At 38.1% G+C, this 26,268-nt stretch overlaps 1 pseudogene; it reads right to left on the reverse strand.

Annotated features, from left to right (window-relative positions):
- Window positions 1–19,618: 19,618 nt before the first annotated feature.
- Window positions 19,619–25,982, reverse strand: LOC115714363 (uncharacterized; annotated as a pseudogene).
- Window positions 25,983–26,268: the final 286 nt, after the last annotated feature.

The raw sequence follows: 26,268 nt of genomic DNA on the forward strand, positions 1-26,268 counted from the left end.
TAATACAACCATGCATTTCTGAATTCCATAAATAACAGTATAATAAATTATTTAAATAGCTATAAATAATTTCATAATTAATCATAATTAACTGATAATTTCCAAATTAACTAAGCGGGCTTTACAGTTTGGGTTCTGAGGCCCATGTCTAAGTCCCCAATCCAGGTCCGCGTCCTAGGTCCCGATTTGGGTCCATGTTTGGGTTTGGGTCCTAGTCCCAATTTTGATTTCGATTCAGTGTCTCGGTTCGGGTTATTGTCCGGGTCTGGGTTTTAGTCGAAGTCCTGGTCCGAGTCTGGGTCTGGGTTTGGGTCCAGGTTCTGATCCTGGTCTAAGTCTGCGTTCGGGTCTAGGTTTGAGTTCAGATCCCGGGTGTGGGTCCAAGTCTAGGTCTGGGTCAGGGTCTCGGTCCAAATCTAGGTCCCGAGTTTTAATCCCGATGTGAGTCCGAGTCTGGGCCCATGTCTGGGTCTTAGATAAAGTCCTAGGTCTAGGTCTGGGTCCAAGTTTGGGTCCGTGTCTTGGTCCTGATCTGTGTATATGACCGTGCCTGGGCCAGAGTTCCGGTCTCGATTTGGGTCTGGGGCTAGGTCCGAGTTTGGTTCAAGGTCTAGGTTTCGGTCGTGATCATGGTCCTAGTCTTGTTCGAGTATTCTCGTTTGGAAGTTCTTATTCAGGTTCCAGTTGCAAGTCTCAGGTCTTGGTTAGGGTCCAAGTTTTGGTCCTAGTTTGGGTTAGGGTCCTGGTTTGAGTCCCAGATCTAGATCCCTATCACGTGTCTCGGTCTGGTTCTGGTTCTGGTTCAGGTCTTGGGTCCCATGTCTAAGTTTGCGTTCCGGACCGTGACTAGGGTGCACTTCTAGGTCTCGGCCCCAATTCTGTGTCCCGAGTCTGGTTCCATGTTTGGGTCAAGGTTCGGCACCGAGTCTAGGTCTTGATTAAGATTCAGGTCCGCGTCCCAGTTCGGATCTAGGTCTGGGTAGAAAACTGGGTCCTTGTCCGGTTACAGTTTCGGGTCTAGGTCCAGTTCCAAGTCCTGGTTCCGGTCCCGGTCCCGGGTCTCGGTCTACTTCTGATTTTTGTTCCAATTTCAGGTCACAGGGTATGGCTTTGGATCAAGGTTTGGGTTTGGGAATGAGTTCAAGTCCTGGTCCGGGTTTGCTTCTTGCTCTAGGTTTGGGTTTGGGGCTGGGTCCCAGATCCAAACACCGACAACGGGTTCAGTCCAAGCCCCGGGTCCTGATCCGGACCCTGATCTCGCGTTCTGGTCTGGTTCCATTTTTGGTGCCGGGTCACGAGTTGGGTCCTAGGTTCAAGTCCGGGTCTGGGCTCAAGTCTTGGGTCCCAGTCCTAGCTCCGTTGCCCAGGTCCCAATTCCGATTTTAGTTCCAGGTCCCAATTCTAGTCTAGGTTTGTGTCCCAGTGTAGGTCCTTGTCCTGGTCCTGGTCCTAGTCCTAGTTCGGTTCAGTTCTAGTTGCGATTCTGAGTTTGAGTTTGGGTTTGAGTTTGGGTCAGGGTTTGAGTTCGGGTCAGGGTTCGAGTCCTGGTCTGAGTTTGGGTTCGGGTCTAGATCTCGGTCTAGGTCGGAATCGGGCTCCGATTTGTGGTTAGGGCCCTGGGTCTAGTTCTAGGTTCGAGTCTGAGTCCCAAGTTTCGATCTCAATCTGAGTCTGGGTTTAGTTCTGGGTCTACGTCCTGGGATCCGATCCCAGTCTGGGTTCGAGTTTGGGTCCGGGTGCAGGTCTAGGTTTGGGTCTGATTTTAGGTTTGGGTCCCAGGTTCGGGATCGATTTTAGGTTCGGTTCCTAGTTTGGGTTTTGTCCTAATATGGGTTCGTGTCGAGGTTCATGTCCTAGTTTTGGTCGGGGGCAGGTTTCGGGTCTGGGTCTAGGTCCAAATTCAGAATCGTGGGTCTAGGTCAGGTCCTGGTTCAGGTTTGAGTCCCGTATTTAGATCTGGGTCTGGGTTCCGGGGCATAGGTCCCTAGTCTAGGTCCCCCATCCAAGTCTGATTCCTAGGTCCTGGTCTAGGTCCCGGTTCGGGTTCAGGTCCCGAGTCTTATTTTATTCTAGGTCTCGGTCTGAGTTTGGGTCCAGGTCTCGATCCCAGTCTTGGTCCGGGTTCAGGTTTGGGTCCTTGTTGGGGTCTTGATCCTGGTTTGGGTTGCGGGTCTCAAGTCTCGGCGAGGATTTAGGACCTGGTCAGGTCTAGGTCCCGGTCCGGGTCTCGATTGAGGTTCAGATCCCAAGTCTCAGGTTCCTGTCCTAGTCAAGGTCTCGGTCCAGGTTCTGGTCTAAGTGTGGGTTATGGTTTGGGTTCAATTCTGGTCTCAAGTTTGGGTCCTAGTCATAGTTCCAATTATGATTGCGGGTCTGGGTTTGGGTCCGGGTCTGGGCATGGGTCTAGGTTGGGGTTGGGTAATGGTCTTCCTCCGAGTTTGGGTACGGGTTTTTTGGATCCCAGTCTGGGTCCAGGTTCGATTCCTGGGTTTGGGTCCCAGGTTCGTGTCTGGGTCTACGTCTGGGTCCGGGTCTAGGTCCAGTGTTTTGATCCCGATCTAGGTTTGGGTCGGTATTCGGGTCTGGGTCTGGGTTCGTGTTCATGTCTAGGTCCGAATCCCAATTTAGGTCAGGGGCTTTGTTTGATTCCGGGATCGAGTCTCGATTTCGGGCTCAAGTCTCAGTCCTAGTCTTGGTCCGGGACTGGGTCGAGGACTGGGTCCGAGGCCGAGTTCTGGGGTTGGGTACTGGTGTAATTCGGGTCCCCGCCCAAGTCTAGGTACTGGTCACAGTCCCGGTCCTATTCCAGGGTCCTGGTCACATTCTGATTCAAGTTTTTGTTTCGGGTCCAAGGTCTTTCCAGATATTGGTCCAGCTTCGAGTCTTTTTCCGAGTCCCAGATCAAGACATTGACTATGGGTCTTGTCCAAGCCCTGGTTCTCGGATCCTGGGACAAGATCTAGATCCTAATCACGGGTTCCAGTCGAGTTTCAATTCATGCACCAAGTCCCGCTCTGGGTATGGGTCTAGGTGTGGGACCGAGAGACTGGGTACAGTTTTGGGTCTCAATCCCAGGTCTGGGTCCCGAGTCCTGTTCAATGTTCGAGTCTAAGTTCAGGTCTGGGTTCGGGTCCCGAGTCCCGGTTTAGGTTCAGGTTCAGGTTTTGGACGCAATCCCGGGGTGGGTCTATGTCCGAGTCTGGGTCCAGGTCCGGTTATAGTTTTTGGTCTGGGTCCAAGTCCTGGTCCTGGTCCTATTCCTGGGTCCTGATCCGCTTCTAGTTTCGATTCCAGTTTAAGGTAACGGGGTATGGCTTCGGGTCGAGTTTTGGTTCGAGTCCTGATTTGGGTCCGGGGCGAGATTTAGGTCTGAGTTTTGGTCTCGGTTAGGGTCCGAGGCTGGGTCTGGTTTCGAGTTCGGGTTCGGGTTTAGGTCCCGGTACCATTCCAAGATCTCGGTCTGGTTCCAGTTCAAGTTTTGGTTTTGGTTCCCGTGTGTGGGCCTGGGTCTTTGTATGTGTCCGAGTCCTAGTTTGAGTTCGAGTTTGGGTTTGGGTTCTGGTCTAAGTTCTAGATCCAAACACTGACTACGGGTCGGGTCCAACCATCGAGTCCCGAATCCCAGGTCCCGAGGTGGGTCCTAAGTCCTGGTTTGGGTCTGGGGTCGAGTCTCGGATCCCGATCCAAGATCTGAGGCTGTTCTGGTCCTAGTTCGTGGTCCCAATTCCAAGCTCTAGGACCCCCATCTATATTTGGATCCTTGGTCCTAGTCTGGGTAAAAGTTCGTGTTCTGGTTCAGGTTCGGGTCCGGTCTGAGTCCTGGTCTCGATTTGGGTTCGGGTCCAAATTTGGGTCCCTGTCCCCGTCTAGGTCCGGGTTTCGGGTCCCAAGTCCGAGTCTGGTTCTTCGGTCCTGGGTTCGACTCCGATTTTTGGGTCTGGTTTTGGCTTCGAGTCTAGGTCTAGGTCCCGGTCTTGGTTTAGGTCCCAGGACACAGGTCCCGGTCTGGGTCCAAGTCTCGGTATGGGTTCTAGTTTGAGTTTGGGTTTAGGTTTGGGTCCTGCTACAGTCCCATGTCCAGGTTCTAGTTCCAGTCTTGGTCCGATTCCGGTTCCGGTTCCGGGTCCGGGATCGGGTCAGACCTGAACCTAGGACCTGATCTTAGACCCAGACTCGGACCTTGACATGGATCTAGATACGAACCTGGACTCGAACCCATACCCGGACCATACCCAGACCGTGATCGGACCAGGACTGGGACTAGAACTCGGACATGGGACTGTGATAGGACCCAAACCTGGACCTGTGTCTTGGGACCTAAACCAAGACCGGGACCTGGACCCAGACTGAGACCTGGACCTGAAGCCAAAACCAGACCCAAAAACTAGGGCCAAACCCAAACCAAGACCCTAATAGGGATCAGGACTTGGACCCAGACCCAACCCTGGACTCGGACCAGCACTCAGACCTCGACCCAGACCCGACCCAAACCCGAACCCAGAATCGAAATCGAAATCGGAACTAGTAGTAGGACCCAAACCCAAACATGGACCCGGACTGGAACCTAAGACTTGGGTCTTGGAGCCCAGACCCAGATCGGAACCCGAGACTCAGACCCGGACCTGGATCTGGACTTGAACCCGTGACTAGAACCCAGATTTAGACCTGGACCAGGATCGGAAACCCGAACCCGAACTCAGACTAGGACTTGAACCCCAACCGGGTCCTAGACTCGGATTGAGACCTAGGACTCGGACCTGGATGGGGGACCTGGACCAGGGACTCGGGCTTCGAAACTAGCACCGAGACCCAGGACTTGACCCTGAAAATGGACCCTGAACTGGGACCCGGACCAGGACCTAGGACCAGAAGTGGAACTAGACTAGGACCCAAGACTGGGATCCTGATCTGGACCCAGGGCTTGGACCTGACCCGTAGTCTATATTTGGATTCGGGATCCATACCCGAACTCAAACCCAGACCCGGACTCAAACCCAAACCCATACCCAAACCTGGACCCGTACCCCATGACTTGAAACTGGAAGTTGAACCGAAAGCTGACTGGGACATGGGAATAAGACTAGGGGACTAGGACCCAGACTCAGACCTGGACCAGGACGTGGACCCAAATCAAAACTCGGATTATGACTCAGGACACGAACAAAAACCAGACATGAACTTGGACCTAGACCCAGACGCACGACCTGAACCGAGATTGGAGACTCAGACTTGGACCCAGGTCCCAGACCTAGATTGAGAACCCAAACCCGAAATTAGAACCAGAATCGGGACCCAGGACTGGGATGGGGACCCAACACCCGACCCGGTCTCCACTACTACAAAAAGTACAATTCTCGTCGATTTTTAAGTGTCATTTAAAGAATTTGCGTCAGTTTAAAAAACCAACGTATATACCGTAGTCGCAAATAGTTTTTTATTAGCGTCATCTTTTTAAATGACGCAAAAAACAATTATCTTCATTTAAAAACCGACACAAAATATACACTCTTCTTTTTCATCTTCTGCGTCCGTTTAAAAATGACGCAAAATCGTTTGTGGCATTTTAAAACTGTCACTAAAAATTTATAGCGTCGGTTTTAAAATGAATATAAATTGCTGAAATACTTTTATTTTTAACTTATTGCATCAGTTATAAAATGAAGCATAAATGTATGTAAGGAAAATTTGCAAATTTTCATGCATTTTTCCCTACATGCATTTTTAAATTTTAGAACGATTTTATGTAATAGTAAATACATGATACAAAAAAAAATAAAATAACGTTAATAAAACTTATATAAAATTCGTAATTGATTCTATTAACTAATTACATAATACCAAAATTGTTAAAAGAAACGATCCTTAAATTTATATTCCATGTATCATAAAAACTAACTATACACTAATTACATAACGCAAAAGTTAATAGCAACAATCATAAAATATACTATAATAAAAAGTAGTAATCTTGTACTTAATCAATAATCAAAGGCTTCTCAAATTCGGCCCACTCATCCCTTACTGTATTGATCTCCTTGATACTGTAGGGAGCCTCTGACATAAACTGTAGAAGAAAGAATAAAAAAAATATTAATTATTACATTAAAAGTATTCATAATATCATTCGAAATAAGATTATTTGTCAAGTTGAGGTATGAAATATTTTGAGTATCGACATGGATCAAAATTGTATTAAGGGTTCCCTACACATAATAAAAATTAATGTTAGTTTAATCAACTCACTAATCGATCTATTTGTAAGTGCTTATATACATATAATGATATGAGAAAGTAAAGTGCCACAAATATTTATGTGTACTTTTATATCAATAAAAATGGAACAAAACAACATTTATTTAAAAAAAAAAAAAAAGGAAAAATACAAGAAAGATGTATGTATATTTCTAAAGAATAAAAGCTAAATTGACTAATTCTATATACATGTGTATGGTGGTATGTACTTGGACATGTAAATGTGAATGTGATCAACTGTTCTTTGATCCAATCAATCACCAAACCTCTGCACGTGATACTCAAGTGATAAAATATCTCACCCACACCCATGGTGACTAATGACTATACAATTATAAAAATATAATTAGAAAAGGGTGAGGAATGAGTCATATTTGAATGCTCAAGTAATTATGACCACCTTACTCACATATTTCTTTTTTATTCCTTAACATGAAGCTTCTTCCCAGGATTTATATTCCTCTCTCACTTATATATAAAGCCTCAAACTTTCTCTCATAAAATAATTCTTACTACACTCAACACTTCTCTCTCTTTACCAAATTCAGAAGAGAAAGAGAGAAAGAATACAAGAACTTCAAAATTAAATTGCTAGAGAAGAAAGAAACTCACAGTTTCAATTTCAAATTAACTATCCTTTTCATCGAAAAAAATCAGCAAAGGCATGTGCCTTGTCCATTTTATTCACTCAATCTTATTTGGTCAATAAGAAAATATCCTAAAAAAAGAAACAAAACCAAAAATACAGCAAAACAGAACATTTCATTACCATACATACATATATTACGAATCACTTCTTTGGGAGGGAAGATGTGGATAAGGGTGTTATCCCAATTTTTGCAATTGGTGGCACGTGGAGTCTACTTGGAACATCTGCTCGGAAAGCACAGTCCGAGCAGGATGCCTCACTGGCATGCCCAGATCAAAGTATTCAGTAATCTGCACAGAATGGCCAAACACTTAGCGAATTCAACTTTCGCATCGTGACTCATCAGCACAATCCCTATAACTCAGGGATCAATTTACGTGGATATGGCATACACACAATCCCGCTATCAGTGTATTTAGCCTCAATCCCACGATCCTTGCATTCAGCATTGATCCCACGATCTTTCTGTTTATACGCATTGTCACTAGAGGGGAAACTCTGTTGGGTTTTATGCCCTAAATAAAACTCATTTCAATATAATCAGATTTACTTATTAATGTAGATCAGAAATAACATTTAATGTTGCATGGTTCACATGATTTATTTCATGATTATATGTACATAATGTATGAATTCATCTGAAACCCTTTTCACATACTTGATCCTGATTATTGTGTCGTCAACACTTTGGAAAGTAAACATGACTATGTGAATAAAGTTTCTTAGATTTATCAGACACAGGGTTTTACTGATATGATAATCTACAACAGAGTTTACTTACATTTGGAGAAATGCTATGTTCTTTCCAGAGCATTGGTTAAAGTAAAGCTCAGGTTGGATGCATGGAGTATGCATCGGAAGGGACCGATATTGAACTTTGACTTAGATTTATCAAACTTACTGTAATATCTATTCAAGTCAATATCGCCTAGTTGATCCTAGATCAAATGATCTTAATCCTGTTATGATTAGGCTCAACTCAAGAGGCTATTCGTGTTCTTTAATTTGTTAGTTAAGCCTACTTTTAGGTCAGGTGATAGTACATTTTGGGAACACGGTAGTGCAATTGAGTGGGAGCGCTAACATAAATATGGAATCTATAGCTTCTATTTGGCGAATAGTAAGTAAAGGATTATCTCCTTCGAGCTTGACCAAACGAAAATAAATGGTGGAGTACTCATTTCACATAAGCTGAAATATCATTTATACGGGGTTAAGTGTTTTAAGGATAAAATACATTGTAGGGTGTAACGGTAATCTAATCCCTTTACAGTGTAGATCATTCATATAGAGGATCATTGATCAAATTAGGATTATAACAATGGATAACTAATGATGTGTCTATATGGTGGAACATATAGAGCATTCTATATACTGAGAGTGCAATTCTAAGTTCTATGCGTGGATTCAACGAAGAATTAATAAGTCAGTGAATTTAGGTTATAAATTCTTGATCTGCTTATTGGAAGCTCGGTTATATAGACCCATGGTCCCCCCACTAGTTGAGATAATATTGCTTGTAAGACTCATATAATTGGTTTTGATTAATCAATTATAATTCTCAAATTAGACTATGTCTATTTGTGAATTTTTCACTAAGTAAGGGCGAAATTGTAAAGAAAGAGTTTTAGGGGCATATTTGTTAATTATGATACTTTGTATGGTTCAATTAATAAATATGATAAATGACAATATTATTTAATAATTATTTATAGTTATTAAATAGTTAGAATTGGCATTTAAATGGTTGAATTAGAAAATTGGCGTTTTTGAGAAAATCAGATGCAAAAAAGATAAAACGGCAAAATTGCAAAAAGTGAGGCCCAAATCCACATTGCATGGCCGGCCACTTTTATAGGAATTATCCTCTGATATTTTCATTATTTTAATGCCAAATAATTCAAACCTAACCCTAGTAGAATGCTATAAATAGATAGTGAAGGCTTCAGGAAATTTACACTTAACTTTCACACTTTTCATTCAGAGAAAAACTTGAGCCTTCTCTCTCTAAACCCTAGCCGCCACCTTCTTCTCTTTCTTCTTCCTTGAAATTTCGATCCACTTAGTGATTAGAGTAGTGCCCACACACAGCAAGTGATACATCAATCATAGTGAGGAAGATCGTGAAGAAAGACATTCAACAAGAAGGAGTTTCAGCACTAAAGAAGGAGTGAAAGAGATCCAGGTTCAGATCTTGATAATACTCTGCGACAGAAAGGATACAAGGGTTAGAGATCTGAACGGAAGGAGTCATATTATTCCACTGCACCCAATGTAAGGTTTCTAATACTTTATATGTGTTTATTTCATAATCGTTTTAGAATTTCATATTTAGGGTGTTAATCAACATACTTGTGAGTAAATCTAAGATCCTGGTAATAATTTCCAACAACTGGTATCAGAGCCATGGTAATTGATTTGCTTGCAAGAAATTTGGATTTTAAAACAATTGTTTGATGTTTTGGATGGTATCATGTTGTATTGAGTGTTATATGATGATTGATTGATGTTTGTGAATTTTCGTGAAAAATAATTGAATATCTGTTTCTGCAATTATTTTTATTGGATAGTATGGAAAAAATTAAGCAAGTTACTTTTTTACAGAACTCAATTTCGATTTAATTTGAATTAGTTATGATTTTTTGAAGTTTTGAAAAATATCAAGATTGAGCAACAGGGACACGCGCGCGAAAATCATGTTGTCTCCTCCCTGCGCCGTGTCTCCTCGTCCAAGCAACCCACCAGCGCGCGCGGACGTGTATGCACAGCATACCGTCCGTACAGCTCGCATTTTTTTCATTTCTCTTCGTTTTTTTCATGCTATTTCATCGATTTAAGTTCTGATTTTTTGTGTAGTTCTGTATTTATACATTTACTATTCCTAATTCAATTCTAATTATCATAATTAAATTAATTAATAATTTTTAAATTTAATTCATGATATTAGTGTAATTTGAATTTGAAAAATAGTAAATATCTATCTTTTTGCTTAATTATCTATCTTATTTTTAAATTTGATTATATCTTATCTTATTTTTAAATTTAAGGTCAGATATTAAATTTTTTAAATTAATTTTTTTTAAAATAATTTGACCTTATTTAAATTTAAAATAAGATAACTATAATCATGTAATTTTAAATAGATGTAAGATATTTTGCTAACTTTTAAATTTTGTTATTTTATTTATTTAAATTAAATTTTAAAATTTGAAAAAGATATTTATTTATCTTTTTAATTTTTTATTTAATTTTTATTTATAAAATAACATTAAATTTTTAAAAGTAGTTAGCAAATTTTGAAATGATATTTAGGTTGGTTGAAACCTAATTTTTCAAAATTGTAGGTTTAATTTTAAATATTATTTTATTAATTTCGAAAATGTTTAAATTTTATTTTATTTTATTATTTTCGAAAATAAATTTTTTATTTTAATTAATTTTTCGAAATCATTTATTTAAAATTAAATAAATCCTACATTCAACTATCCAGCTAACCTTGTTGCAGGAGTAGTATGTGTTTTTAACTTGTTTGTAAGTTTTTAAAACCTATTATTGCTTGATTGCAAATAACCATGGTTAACTTGTTGACAGATCCAATGATCTGATTTTAACTCATGGCTCCCTTGGTCAAGTAAATAATTTGTAACAGGTATATTTACAATCTTCTTTCATCTGTGGATGACCTAGCAACATGATAAGATCCATCAAAATTGTGTGCCTGTGTGAGCCTATATGTTTAATTTTATTAAAGATGCATATAGGTTGTTGTTGCTAAATAAAATAGAGCTGAGATGCAAAATGGCCCTAAATTTGGAAACTAAGTTAGTAAATGTTCACTTTTTAAAAAAATTAAGAAAATTGCCAAATCTAATAAATTAGCTAATAAAAATTATAAAAATACATTTATCACATATTTTTTTTTAAAAAAAAATATATTATAAGAAAATTAAGTTACATAATTTTTTTAGTATTGCATATTATTATATTGTAACAAAAATAAATAAGTATATTTACCTACACATGGAAGCAGAACTATGAGTCGACAGACTCAGTAAAAAATGTATATAACATATCATATAATTTCCGACCTGTAAATAGGCGCCCATACACCTATTTACAGAGCATAACAGATGAGTCTGAACGTTCAATACTAGGGTACAACCACTATACCACATACACAATGTATCTCACTGTACGAGTGTTGGTAGGGTTTACTCCGTACCCTGAGTACCACTGAGTGATATACCACACACCTTAGCACTTTCCCGTACCCGTGTTGGTATCACTGTATCCTACTCACAACAACAATACTCACTATACCAATGCACTCTGTATCATATCCATACAAGTGTTGGTAGTGCAAATCACAATTTAAGCATGCATAGACAAACACATATACATACATTCAGATAATCACATCACATATTATATTCAGTTCTTACCTGTTTTCCGAATTCAAGTGTGCTGGCCGACCTGAACCGAAATCTCGTGCTAGATGGATGCCCTAATCACATTTTGAAACCGGGTAAGTTACATGATTAAAACCCTAATCCCAGGAAACTCAAAACCAAAACCCTAGGTTCTGCTATATCCTTAATGGGTTATTCTAACTCTGGAAATGGGGAAACACTCAACTGAGGCATCGAAAAGGCAAAAATTGAGAAAATGAAAGGCCCGGGAAACCCTGCCAAAACCAGCTAGCCGGTTTTCGTGGCACTGCAAACCGGCTAGCCGGTTTGCACCAGGTTTCCCAAAACCTATCATTTGTTGCTCAACTCTCCACCAATTGCCATGAAACCTTCCAGAGCTCCTATACAATGTATAAACAATAAAACACAGCCAGTATTTCACAAAACAAACCATTCAAAATCAAGTTGCCATTAAAGCTCAAAGCTTTGAACTCAATGTTCAAAGTTGCATAAAACCAACCATAAACCTCAAAACCAGCTGCTACGGGCTAAACTCTACTCATACTAACCCTAGAATTCGAACCAAACAAATATCAAACCCTAACAGCTCCTAAAACACAATTTCACTACTTCAACTAATTCAAAACTTGAAAATTAGAGAAGAGACCATTAGGGCTTACCTTAGATTTATTTCCCCCCCTTGAATCCTTGCTGAAAACTCAGAAAAATGGAAAAGAGAATTGGTTCTTGCCCCTTGATTGTCCCAGCCGAAAGAGAGAGAGAGAGAGAGAGAGAGAGAGAGAGAGAGAGAGAGAGAGAGAGAGAGAGAGAGAGAGAGAGAGAGAGAGAGAGAGAGAGAGAGAGAAAGAGTTTATGAAATGTCTAATTTCCTTATTTTTCTTCAAATGAGATAAATGAGTTTCACTAAGCTTAATTCTTTGCTGAAATAAATTGCTAGGTGTCACTTTCTTAGGACAGCCACCTATCCTTCACTAAAGGAAATGACTAAGATGCCCTCCAACTTAAAACTTAGGTGCTCCACCAAACTAAGGCTAAAATGGTCAAATCCCATAACCCCGCTCAAACCTAATAATTTATTTTCTCTAAAATATTTCCCACTAAGAAATAAGGTTCTAAACTTACCCATGTGATCAATCTAGCCATCCATCGCATTTTCCGTTGTCGCCGAGCAAAAATCACAAAAGTTACATATTTCACATATAAGCTAAATAATACCCCTAGAGTTTAATAAAATCTCTGAAATTGAGAAATTATAATTCTAATATTTATTTCTAAATATTGGGGCCCATAATTAAATAAATTCATAAATAATAATAAAATAATAAAAATTAGTGCTAATTGCCTTTACTAATCCAAATTACTAAAGCGGTCATTACAATTATCCCCCCATTAATAGGATTTCGTCCTCGAAATCTAACCTGAATAGCTCTGGATGTTGAGTCCTCATATCCGACTCCAATTCCCAGGTGGCTTCTTCCACCTTACTGTTCGTCCAGAGCACCTTAACCAGTGCAATAGTCTTATTCCGAAGAACTTTTTCCTTTCTATCCAAAATCTGTACAGGTTGCTCGTCATAGGATAAGTCTGATTGCAGTTCAACGGCTTCATAACTCAAGATATGAGTTGGGTCTGACACGTATTTCCTCAACATAGAGATGTGAAAAATGTCATGAACAACCGATAATGCTGGTGGTAAGGCTAGCCGATATGCTACCTGCCCGACCTTCTCGAGTATCTGAAATGGCCCAATGAACCTAGGGCTTAACTTACCCTTCTTCCCGAAGCGCCTAATACCCTTCATTGGTGAAACCCGCAGGAAAACATGTTCCGCTGCCTGAAATGTAACATCTCTACGCTTCGGATCAGCATAACTTTTCTGCCTGCTTTGAGCAGCAAGCATCCGAGCCTTGATCTTGTCAATTGCCTCATTGGTCCTCTGTACTAACTCTGGACCCAATTACTTCCTTTCTCCCGTCTCGTCCCAATGAATAGGAGAACGGCATTTTCTACCATATAACATCTCATAGGGAGCCATCTCTATTGTACTCTGGTAGCTATTGTTGTAGGAGAATTCAATTAAAGGCAAGTACTTACTCCATGAACCTTCAAAGTCCATGACACAGGCTCGCAGTAAGTCTTCCAGTATCTGAATTGTTCTTTCTGACTGACCATCGGTCTGAGGGTGAAAGGCTGTGCTAAACTTTAACTTGGTATCCATAGCCTTCTGAAGACTCATCCAAAATTTTGATGTAAACTTTGGATCCCTATCTGACACAATAGATTTAGGGGCTCCATGAAGACGAACTATCTCCTTCACATAAAATTCAGCGTACTAATCCACTGAATATGTAACTTTCACTGGTAGAAAGTGAGCTGATTTTGTGAATCTATCCACTATGACCCATGCTGAATCATACATTCCCGTAGTTTTAGGTAATCCAGTTACAAAATCCATTGCAATGTCCTCCCACTTCCATTCAGGAAGGACTAAAGGTTGCAGTAACCCTACCGGCCTCTGATGTTCAGCCTTAATCTGCTGGCAGGTTAAACAATTGGACACATAGTCCACCACATCTCTTTTCATCCCATACCACCAGAAGTAGGGTTTTAAATCCTGATACATTTTGGTGGTTCCCGTATGCAATGAATAAGGTGTGGTATGAGCTTCATCAAGTATCTCTTTCTTAAGCTCATCAACATTAGGAACACAAACTCGAGCTTTGTATAACAACATTCCACTATTCGAGACTGAAAAGTCTTTAGGCCGACCCGCCATTACCTCATCTCGAACCTTAATTAGCTCAGGATCTTCTAGTTGTGCCTTTCTGATTCTCTCCAACAGATTAGATTGGAGTGTCAAATTATGCAATTTCCCAACCACGAACTCAATCCCTGCACTAACCATTTCAGAAGCTAGCTGAGGGGCTATCATAACCGTGGTACAAACTTGCCCGAGACCTTTTCTGCTTAAAGCATCGGCCACAACATTGGCTTTCCCGGGATGATACAGAATTTTACAATCGTAGTCCTTAACCAATTCCAACCACCTTCTCTGCCTCATATTCAAATCCTTTTGGGTGAAAAAGTATTTGAGACTCTTATGATCAGTATAAATCTCGCACTTCTCACCGTAAAGATAATGTCGCCATTTAGACCAAAAACCACAGCAGCAAGCTCTAAATCATGAGTTGGATAACGCTGCTCATAATCTTTCAATTGACGAGAGGCATAGGCTATGACTCTGTCAGCTTGCATCAGAACACATCCCAAACCCTGTCTGGATGCATCACAATAAACCACGAATTTCTCTTGATCTGATGGCAAAGCTAACACCGGAGCTGTTATCAAACGTTGCTTCAACTGCTGAAAACTTGCTTCACACTTATCTGACCACACAAATTTCTGATTTTTCTTGGTCAATTCGGTTAGGGGCATAGAAATTTTAGAAAATCCTTCGACAAAACGCCGATAATACCCTGCTAAACTGAGAAAACTTCGAACTTCTGTCACAGACTTTGGCCTCGGCCAATTCTTCACTGATTCTACCTTGTTTGGATCAACCATAATTCCATTCTTTCCAACAATATGACCCAGAAAAGACACCTCAGACAACCAGACTTCACACTTTTTAAACTTTGCATACAAATTGTAACGCCCTAATTCTAAGGCACGCTACAGTGCTTTTTCAATTATAGTGCAATCTTTGTTAATCAAAGAATTTTCTCGAAAAACGTGTCAAATTAAAACTTTTGCACTAAATATTAAACTTTGTAATATTATAAAATATTTACAAGTGCTAGGATCCCGTTTTCAAACTTTGTAAAATTAACATTCCAAAATATACATTTACTACAGGTCGCGAAGCGACTATCAAAATACGATCCCCAGATGTCCCGAGACTGAACACTCCAGGTTGCGCTGCTTTGACATGTACAATCCCATCCGAGCTTAGGTTCACTCCTGTTCAGCCTTCGCCTTTCCTTTACCTGCACATGGAAGCAGAACTGTGGGTCGACAGACTCAGTAAGAAATGCATATAACATATCATATAATTTCCGACCTGTAAATAGGCGCCCATACACCTATTTACAGAGCTTAACAGATGAGTATGAACGTTCAATACTAGGGTACAACACTATACCACATACACAACGTACCTCACTGTACGAGTGTTGGTAGGGTTTACTCCGTACCCTGAGTACCACTGAGTGATATACCACACACCTTAGCACTTTCCCGTACCCGTGTTGGTATCACTGTATCCTACTCACAACAACAACACTCACTATACCAATGCACTCTGTATCATATCCATACAAGCGTTGGTAGTGCAAATCACAATTTAAGCATGCATATACAAACACATATACCTACATTCAAATAATCACATCACATATTATATTCAGTTCTTACCTGTTTTCCGAATTCAACTGTGCTGGCCGACCTGAACGGAAATCTCGTGCTAAATGGATGCCCTAATCACATTTTGAAACCGGGTAAGTTACATGATTAAAACCCTAATCCCGGGAAACTCAAAACCAAAACCCTAGGTTCTGCTATATCCTTAATGGGTTATTCTAACTCTGGAAATGGAGAAACACTCAACCGAGGCATCGAAAAGGCAAAAATTGAGAAAATGAAAGGCCCGGGGAGCCCTGCCAAAACCGTCAAGCCGGTTTTTGTGGCACTGCAAACCGGCTAGCCGGTTTGCACCAGGTTTCCCAAAACCTTTCATTTGTTGCTCAACTCTCCACCAATTGCCCTGAAACCTTCTAGAGCTCCTATACAATGTATAAACAATAAAACCCAACCAGTATTTCACAGAACAAACCATTCAAAATCAAGTTGCCATTAAAGCTCAAAGCTTTGAACTCAATGTTCAAAGTTGCATAAAACCAACCATAAACCTCAAAACCAGCTGCTACGGGCTAAACTCTACTCATACTAACCCTAGAATTTGAACCAAACAAATATCAAACCCTAACAGCTCCTAAAACACAATTTCACTACTTCAACTAATTCAAAACTTGAAAATTAGAGAAGAGGCCATTAGGGCATACCTTAGATTGATTTCCCCCCCTTGAATCTTTGCTGAAAACTTAGAAAAATAGAAAAGAGAATTGGTTCTTGCCCCTTGATTGTCCCAGCCGAAAGAGAGAGAGAGAGAGAGAGAGAGAGAGAGAGAGAGAGAGAGAGAGAGAGAGAGAGAGAGAGAGAGAGAGAGAGAGAGAGAGAGAGAGAGAGTTCATGAAATGTCTAATTTCCTTATTTTTCTTCAAATGAGATAAATGAGTTTGACTAAGCTTAATTCTTTGCTGAAATAAATTGCTAGGTGTCACTTTCTTAGGGCAGCCACTTATCCTTCACTAAAGGAAATGACTAACTGTCACTTAAATATTACGTGGACTAATTAAATTGTGCCACGTGTACATTGTGTACACGTAGACATTCCAACCTATCACTTAACACCCAAAAATGGACGGAAAGAGCTAACTGCTAACAGAAGATGGGTTTAGGAGGTTTTACCACCAAAATTTTAGACTAGGGGGTTAGTTGCAAAAACCTGCCTACTTTAGGAGGTTTTGCCGCAAATAACCCTATATGTAACTAGTAGTACACAATGGTATGCCACTTCCACATGTAAGTTTTAATTTTATTTTATTCTTTGTAGTTTTAATACTTAACAATACTAATTTTATGGAGAAACATAAAAACTGATTAGATTATAGAATGTTTAATCTAATTTTATTATATTAAAGTTAATAGATGGAAATTCTATTAAATAATATTGTATTAATTTTAAAATTAATTTTTTTAAGTTGTAATAAATATTTTGATAATTATAATTCATTTCTAAATGTTTATATCTCTTATAGAATATTGTGAAATTTTCAGTTTTAGTTACATTTTTTAAAAACATTTTTCAAGACTAAAATTAATAAAATCTTATTTAAAATTATTTGTGTCCTAAAAAAAATTAAATGGAGCCTGACGATGACGGCGCAATGCAAGCATAGGGTGCTGCAGGGCTTGGAGCTTTTTGAAAAAATTACCACTTTTCTCTTAAGTTCATGTCGTGGCGCCTTGGAGGCGCAATTAGCATCGTGACGTTAATTTTGGGGGCTGTAGTGCCTGACATTTTTTTGCTCTGACCTCTCTCAATAAAATACACATAATTTTTTAATACGAATTTTGAATGAGTTGATTAAAGATGCATTTAAAAGTTGAGAAAGAACTCTAAAACTTTCATGTTTTGAATTTTCTAAAATCTGAATAGAACATGGTTGAATTTCTGCTTGAAAGTTCAGTTTTATTTTTGTTGGTCGTCTAGCCACATCATTTAACTTTTAGCAAATACTGTTTTTTAAAAAATTGATTTTAATTCAAATAGAATATATTGAATTGCTAGTACTGTAAGTCTGTGCGTGTCATGCTAGCCCGGTCTGTGCTTATTCTTGCTTTTTAAAAAATACGAGCTGTGTTATGCCTTGCCACGGAAAAATATGGGTCGTACCGTGTCGTGCTAACATTTTTCAAGGATAGGCTTGGGACGGTCCATAGGCCCGACATTTTTGTACTGTGCTCGAATTCGTGTCGTGTTTTGCTTATGTCGGCTCGTATTTCTTAAACAGGCCAGTCCATTTTCATATCTTGACTTAAATTCGTACTTTATTTTTTTATATTTTTTTTTTACAATTACTGAATTATATGTATATTTCAAAGCTTTAGATGTAGCTATATAACTTTTGAACAATACTCAAATTTGAATATTTACTTATGAATACTCAAATTTTTATATCACGCACTATAAATAAATTAATATATAATTTTAATTTTTTATGTTTTAATAGTTTTAATTATAGAATTATAATACTAAGTATTATATTTAAGTTTTATTATTATTTTAACTTATTTATAATTGATAAATTCATATTTTACTATTATTATTAATAATAAATTATAAGATTCGATTAATATATCGTGTTGTGGCTTTCAGGATATAGACTATTTATACTTATGTGTCGTGTCTTTTGCGCTTCTCGTGTCGTGTCGTGTCAATTTATAGCATTGTATCGTGTCGTGTCTAGACCCATATTTTTGTGTGCCTAGTCGTGCTCGTGCTTTCGAAGCTCATACCGATTTCGTGTCGTGTCAAAAAATCTAACCCATATTTACAACACTAAGAACTGCTATTTTAAAATAGAATCTTTGAATATATAGAACTAAAAAAAAATCAGCAATTAAATTATCGATGAATTGATAATTTTTAAAAGCGAGCAATGATCATTACTTATTATGATTAAGTGAAAGTTATAATTTAAAAAAAAAAAAATCAAACATCAGAAAGATAATAGATCAAAGTATTTAAAAAAATTAAAACCGCCTCATGCTTCAGTTTAATAATAATAATAATAATAATAATAATTCTGGATGCTGGAAAAGAGAGAAGATTTCAGGTTAGTAAGCTTTATAACTCTTTTCTTACTCCTTATGCTAAAGTTGATAATTATAAAATGATTTGGTGTAAATTATCTGTACCAAAATATAGATTTATTCTCTGGCAAGCCTCCCATAAAATAACTTATTAACCAGAGATCACCTGTTGGCAAGAGGTTTTACTATGATTTTTACTAGCTGTCCAGTTTGTGAGGTTGGTGTTGACTGTCATAATTATCTTTTCTTTTATTGTTCTTTTTCCAAGCATCTCATGCGTGCTATCCATTTTTGGCTTGGCAATGCTATTTGGCCCGAGTCTTACCTAAATTGGCTTTTGTGGTTGAATGCTAATCGTGATCGCAGTCTGCTTCATAGGCCTGTTGCGGCTACTTGTGCAGCAACAATTTATTTTATTTGGAGGAATCATAATGCTTGTATTTTTGAGCAAAAGATTTTCTTAGTTACTCATGTGCATAATTTGATTAGAGTCACACTTAAAGCTAAATTACTACTTGTTGCACGCGTAATTATTTTATTTTATACGCGTGTGAAATAGATTATTTAAACACTATTTTCTATATTGTATATTATTCTGAATTTCTCAAAGTTTTGTAAAATATTTTAAATAACTATAATGTAAACAAATATGAAAAAAATTAGACTAAAAATTTTTTTAGATGCCAAAATAGTACATTGTAAAATCACCCAATATTTTTTATAGGTCTCTCAAAAAAAAAATTACCTTTTATTGGTGTATGCAATTATGAGAAGTTTTAGATTACGTTGGTGTAAAATTAGAGTTATCACGTATCATCATCAATGAAATATAGTTCTATTTTACGCATGACACTTTTAAAACAAACACTTCATTTTATTTGGAGAACTGACCAAAAATAATTACTGTTGTTCTCATCTTCTTAAGCAGTTGTGCTCATACTTTATCAAAGCTTTTCAACTATAAAACTTACCAAAGTTTAAACCATAAAAAATAAGTTTCAATTTACAACTGATTGTGAAAGTGAAAGAAACCTGAGTCAAGGTCAAAATGATTGAAACTTGAAGGTTACTCTCCCTAATAACCACTTAGTCCAGAAAAGTGTTTTGCATTGGCACGATCCTTTCGGTAATGGTTGTTCCTTCCACCGCCACCGCCTCCTCGTCTCCTTCCTCTTCCCCTGAAATTCCCTGCATTATCTCTCACTTCTTCACCTTCTGAAACCCCAAACCTCTTATCTTGTTCCTCACCGTTGGCTCGGCCACCTCCCCTCCTTCCCCTTCCCCATCCTCTAGTATTATTCCCAAATCAGTTTTCTTGTGTCTCGGCAACATCATGTTGTTGTTGCTGCTGTTGTTTATGTTGCTGCTGCTTATCTTGGTCATTAGAGGTCTCTATCAACTTCTTCACAGCACCAAGTGGAAGGTTGCCACCACGGCCGAGGCCATGAATAAGTTCTTGCTGAGCCTGAGTAAGTAACGATGCTTCGCCAGCGTTTGCAACTGCAACCGAACCTTCAACTTTGTAACTGTAATTATTCCCATCCTTCACATAATACTGCGGTTTCTTTTTCGAGCCCCATTTCGAATTAGAATTATTATTCTGGGAAGAGCCACCTTCAGTAGTCTCTTTCTCCCAAGTTTTCCCCATATTGGAGTTAATTTTGTCACTCAAACTCTGATTTTCATCCAACCCTGAATCTCCCACGCTCAGGCCAAGGTCATCGAAAGAGTAATCATACTCATCATCTAATTCATATTGCGAAATAAGAGCAGCCGTTCTCAATGAATCCATCTGGTTTTTATCATCAAGAGTACTAGAATCAAGCACATTAGCATTAGACTTCCTAACAAACCTTCCATGAGTAGATGAAGATGAAACCAAAGAAGATTCCCTCTGTTGCACCCTTTCCCCGGGAGTTAAATTTGGGTTGGGAGAGGATACTGATACAGATTCAACCAATTTTCCTTTCCCTTTATCGTTCTTGCCAACGACTGTAGCAGCCGCCTTGGGTATAGGCATCGTCTCCAATGAAGTATCCATGTTTCGAAGATCATCATGAAGAGTTCCCTCAAGAACCCTCTGAATCACCTCTTCAGGATTCTGGTTGTAAGTTTCAAGATAGACAGCCAAGAATCCCTTACCATAATCGGGGAATAAATCTTTTATTTGACTTATTTTAGACTCCATAATTGCAGCATCCTCATCCATCTGTACTTTGGTGCTTGTGCCAGGGTTTTGCATAGTAGGGAGTTCCTTCTCAGTGGCCTTCTTAGAGGACATCAATATCCCCGAAAAGTACTTGAGTTGCTTATTATCAACGAATATCCATCCTGCAAAACATGAGTAGTAAGCGTAATTGTTGAAAACCGAATCACAAATTGTTTGAAAGCAGTATATATAACAAAAGCCATGCATTTTTCACCATTAAGAAAAGAAAAAAAAACTAACCAGTTTCTTGTAGATTCTCCAATTTACTCATTATATTGAAGTTCTTTTCAATATGTTAGAAGAAATGTTTCTCTGCTCTGGTTCTCTGGACTAGATACTGACACTGTAGCGATTTCTCTAAACGTTTGAATTAATATATCAGCCCTTATAACAGGATCTTCAATATTGGCTGGGAACATTTTTGTCGCAGCTTGTACGGGAAGATTATCTTCGAACACCTCATCACTCAAATAGCAGATGTCCAATAACTTCCATCCAAACTTGATTATTCTCGTTGCTAACAGTTTCAAGCCCGCGTTAATACTAGACATCAGTTGATCTTCTTTCGATGTTAGTAGCACATGGAAACCACGCTGTAGAGAAGGAAGGAAGGAATCGTGCAACTTTGCAAGAGTGCACAGTAGCTCTTCATTCCCATCACTGCAACATAACAGAATCAAATGAAGAAAATAAAATCAAAAACTTGTTAAAAAAAGAGAGCAAAACAGCATAATATTAGTCATCACATGCGAAACAATGAATACTAATATCTCAAAATGTTTAGACCCCGGGATTAAATAAAAGGGTACTTAAGTCATTGTGGTAGAGGATAGTTTTAGAGTGGGAAAAGAATAGTATAAATAAGTGAGTATAGGGAGTGAGAGAGTTTATGCAAGAATTAAGAGGTTATTTCTCTGCATCATCGAGAGTCCAAGGCCTCTCGAATGCCTAGGGAAACTGTCTCTGCAATTCTCTTGCTGCCGTAGCATACACAAGTTTTACATATTGTCTACATTTAGTCCTTACTATTCTCTGTTTCGCTACTGTCCTATTACATTTATTCATCGGCTAGCTCAGTTCATATCAAAACGTTACAAGTACTATCAATTCCTCTCTTTGTACACACACAGATACATCTTTTTCTTCATAATAAATTCCACTCGCTCATCTTGTGACACTCCATCCAGAAATAGCAGCAGTAACACAACTGGATAATGCATAATTTACTTCATTGCATAGCTTATTTCAACAGGGTTTGAAAAGAACAAAGCCGCCGGTTTGTATGCACCAACAAATGCGTCCATTGATACAATCGCATCATGGATGAAATCCATTACCTATTTAATATTTATAAAAATTAAAAGACTGAAAGCACTGCATTCAAACAGACATATTAAACTAAGCCAGGTACAGAAAGCAACTCACCTCCTGCATATCAACATGAAGACGACTAGATCCAGGGTCTCCATGACTGCCCGAAGAGAACAAAACCTGTACATTGTGTCATATTATTATATTATTTCAAATGAAAAAGAGTGAATAGGTACTAAAGAGAAGTTAAGGGGATTTGATATGTATATAAAGCTATGTACCACATAAAAAACAACCAAACCAAATGAGCATGTTCTATCAAAACAAGAATATGAACCTAACTCTCAATTATAATACTTGTTATAGAAACTTAAACATCACTAAAATACCTCCAAGGATGTGCTGCAACGTTGATGCATTGTGTGAGTAATGCTCAGAAACTATGACACTACTAAAGCCAAATTTTCATGAATAATAGGTTGGGCATTTAAAGCATTCCTCACCTAAAGAGGAAGGGGATTAGTACAAGAAAGAGTAAGAATATTAGTTTAAAACATAAATGATCAATTAGCCAAAACAGCGAGTACCACACAAAAGCATGTAATGTATTGGTTTGATGAGTAAGAAAAAAAAATTGTAATATATGAATGTGCAAATTACTTAAGTGTGTAGATACTGTGTTGCATTCTTGAACAAATCTTATAAACATAACTATCTATTCAATAGTGCAGTTAAATGACCAATTAGCCAAAGGTGCAAGTATGACTGCTACTTAACTACATAAAAAGAAAGATCAAACATTTCAAAAAAAAAATTCTCTCTTTATGTTGACTTTCATCAGAATTCTGTGTCACACACTTTACTCTTCATAGGTATAGGCAGGTCCTTTCTAATCCTACTTTCAACCCCTCAACACAGCCAATCTACAACTCTTCCAGCCAAAAATAATAATAAAAAAAGGGAGGGAAATGGATCAGCTTATGAAACTACTAAGACAAAAAGCACGCAACCATCTATGACATCTACTTACCAAAACCCTGGTCAACTCTTCATTTTCATGACCATATAGTGCGCATATATCTAACAACATAGGCAAGTCAAGCAACTTCTTTTCCTGCAAAAGAACTACAAACAAAGTTAGTGAACAAATGAGTAAGAAAACTAGAATTTCAAACTATCTGAAAAGAAAATACCAGCTACCATATCTCCTACTTATTATTGATCATGGATATTGTTCAAAATAAAGAAGAGTAATTCAAAGTATCAGTGGTTAAAAGAAATAATTTAAAGTAAAATTATTGCTTAATATAATGTAACTATTTCGTTAAAAATAATCTGCAATACATGTAGGTTGGAATATCGGTTGATATAAATTTAATTCTTTTACTATACACATCAAGAGAACAAGCTCCCAAAATCCTGGTGCTTAAAAATTGGCCCTCAACTCTTTCATACTAATTTTGCTTATGCCCCCTTCTATGTGCTTAGAATGATCAAATGCAACATCCGTTAACCCTCAAAAATCCCATCCATAAGTAGCTATATTGAAATTGTGAGAAAAGAAGATATAGGACCAACCTCCCGACATAAACTATTATTTCAAATAAAAGACTGAAAACAAATTACAGGGCGAAATAGAGCCCACCTCCATGGTTATTTACACTGAGGCTGTCAGCAGCACGAGCTCCTGGATCCCTATTGGATGATCTGCAAAAGAAAGAATTCCCATGATTAAGAAAAAAGACACTAATGAAATAATGAAAAATCACATTATGGAGGAGAAATTTACATGCGATATAACACCATAAATACACGGCGGATTAGATCATACTCTCCAACAATGACCCCTGCAACAATTCCCTTGACTCCATGATGAGGGAAATCATACCATCTATTCGTAAACTGTAAAAAGCTATCCAAGAAATCACGCAAAGAAGTGTCCAGAGCCACTGAAAACAAGGAGAACAAGAACGAGTCATATTAAAGTTGCCTCCCTATCATTTAACATCACACAACTTACTGATGATAGTTACTAATTACTATAAATAACTAAAAGTTTACAATGTGACAGAACATTTTCATATTATTTAGTGGTGATATTTACCCTTTCCATATCATAGCCTAAAGTACAAATTATTGTACAATTTAAAGCTGTGGAATTTACCTTCCCTTTAAAATTCTTTAGGATTCAACTTAAGCAAACGAGAAAGCTCTCGATTCAAAAGATCCACAACTCTTTGAGACTCAACTGGATCCAGTCCACCTTCATCAGCACCAAACCCAGCTGCCACAGCCTCATCTTGGGGCAAGTAATTAACGAACTTTCCATCTCCACTCAATTTCGTGCCTCCATTGTTACCAATTTGAACCTTACTCCCCGAAACTGCAGCATTAGATGGCTGTGAAAGTGATTGCCTAAGAGAATTAGACAATGTCGAACTTGGGCTTGGTTTCTTTGATATTGGATTTCGATTTTGATTTTGTTCTTGGTCTTGATTTTTAGCCACGAAGATCTTCTAAGTTTTGCTGAAACCCTTGTTCCCAGCTGACTGAGATTGTGCAGAGCGATATGACATGGTCGTATCTGTATCTAGGTGTCCCGCTCTTACACCCCCAAACTCAATAGGCTTCTTCAATGGAATTTGGAGTGTCACAGAATAAAAACCCTGAAATCACCACAAACTTCAAAATGTATTAACAAATTTGCTGCCCAATATTGTTTCCAAGCATATTATTGATATAGTAATAATGAAATTAAGCAAGACTATGAGTGAGAGAGCAGAACTATGATTGGGACAGCTAGTGAGAAAGATGAGAAACAAACTTATGATTCATATATACATTTTTTTGGGGTTATTGGCGGTGAAACCTTCTTATATTTTGATTTTATACACTTAACTCTTTTATTTTCTTTGTGGCAAAACTCCTTTGTATTTATTTACATTTTGCAAAATTGAAGAGTCAACTAGATATTACCGTTAAATACTAACTACATTACCACTGGACTCGAATTTCGGACCTTATGGCAGCAAACTACATGTCTCATTTGAGCTACCCTCTAAGGTCAAACTTATGATTCATATTGAACAGAGCACAAAACTCAGAGTACACTAAAAAATAAATTGAAGCATTAAGCAGTCAAAATTTTGTGGTATAGATTATCCCTCTGTTTCAACAATGGAGTTCTATCTTCAAATAGCTTCGTCCCACATTACGAAGCTCAATTCGATAAGTCTAAAGAAATATTACTAATCAAAATAACGTGATTAGCAAATCAATTTAACCTCAACATATTACTAATTTCATTGACAATTTCATATACACCAGCCCCTAATTCATCACTAAATTGATCTAAACATAAAACAAATCCTCTCAATTCTACATCTTTCTCATAATTTACTTCTCAAATTTAAGAATCTAAATATATAAGAAACAAAACCTTGAATTGAAATCGGTGATTGGGCATTTGTGGTATCGATACAGAGAAAAGAAAATATTATTATGGTTTTGAGATCATCATTACCAGAACACTCCTTCCTTCCACACTCGAAACTTTCTGATGAGAAAAGAAGCGACGTTGACACTGACGGTGGCGACGGCGACGACGACGGCAAGAAAATAGAGAGTGGCGACTGAAATGGTTTGAGTTGAAAAACAAATGAAGTTTATTGTGACTTTTTTCTTCTTTTCTAAGAAGATAGCCCTAAATTATTGTATATTTAAAAGAAGATATTTTAAATGGTATTTATGAAAAACATTTAAGATATTTCTACTGGTTATAAGTAAAAATGTTTTTTATTATTAAATAAAGTTTTTTTTTTCATTATATATTGATTATTGTTAGGACTTTTTCGTAAAATAATTGTTCAATTGGTTTGGATAATTTAGTATTCTAGTGTTGTAGTGTTAATTTTTTGTTTAGAAATACGAGCATAATCTCGTGAAAAGTTGCCACGTGGAATCTGTCTTTGCAGGAAAAGATA

This window comes from Cannabis sativa, chromosome X, assembly GCF_029168945.1.
Source record: "Cannabis sativa cultivar Pink pepper isolate KNU-18-1 chromosome X, ASM2916894v1, whole genome shotgun sequence".
NCBI lineage: Eukaryota > Viridiplantae > Streptophyta > Magnoliopsida > Rosales > Cannabaceae > Cannabis > Cannabis sativa.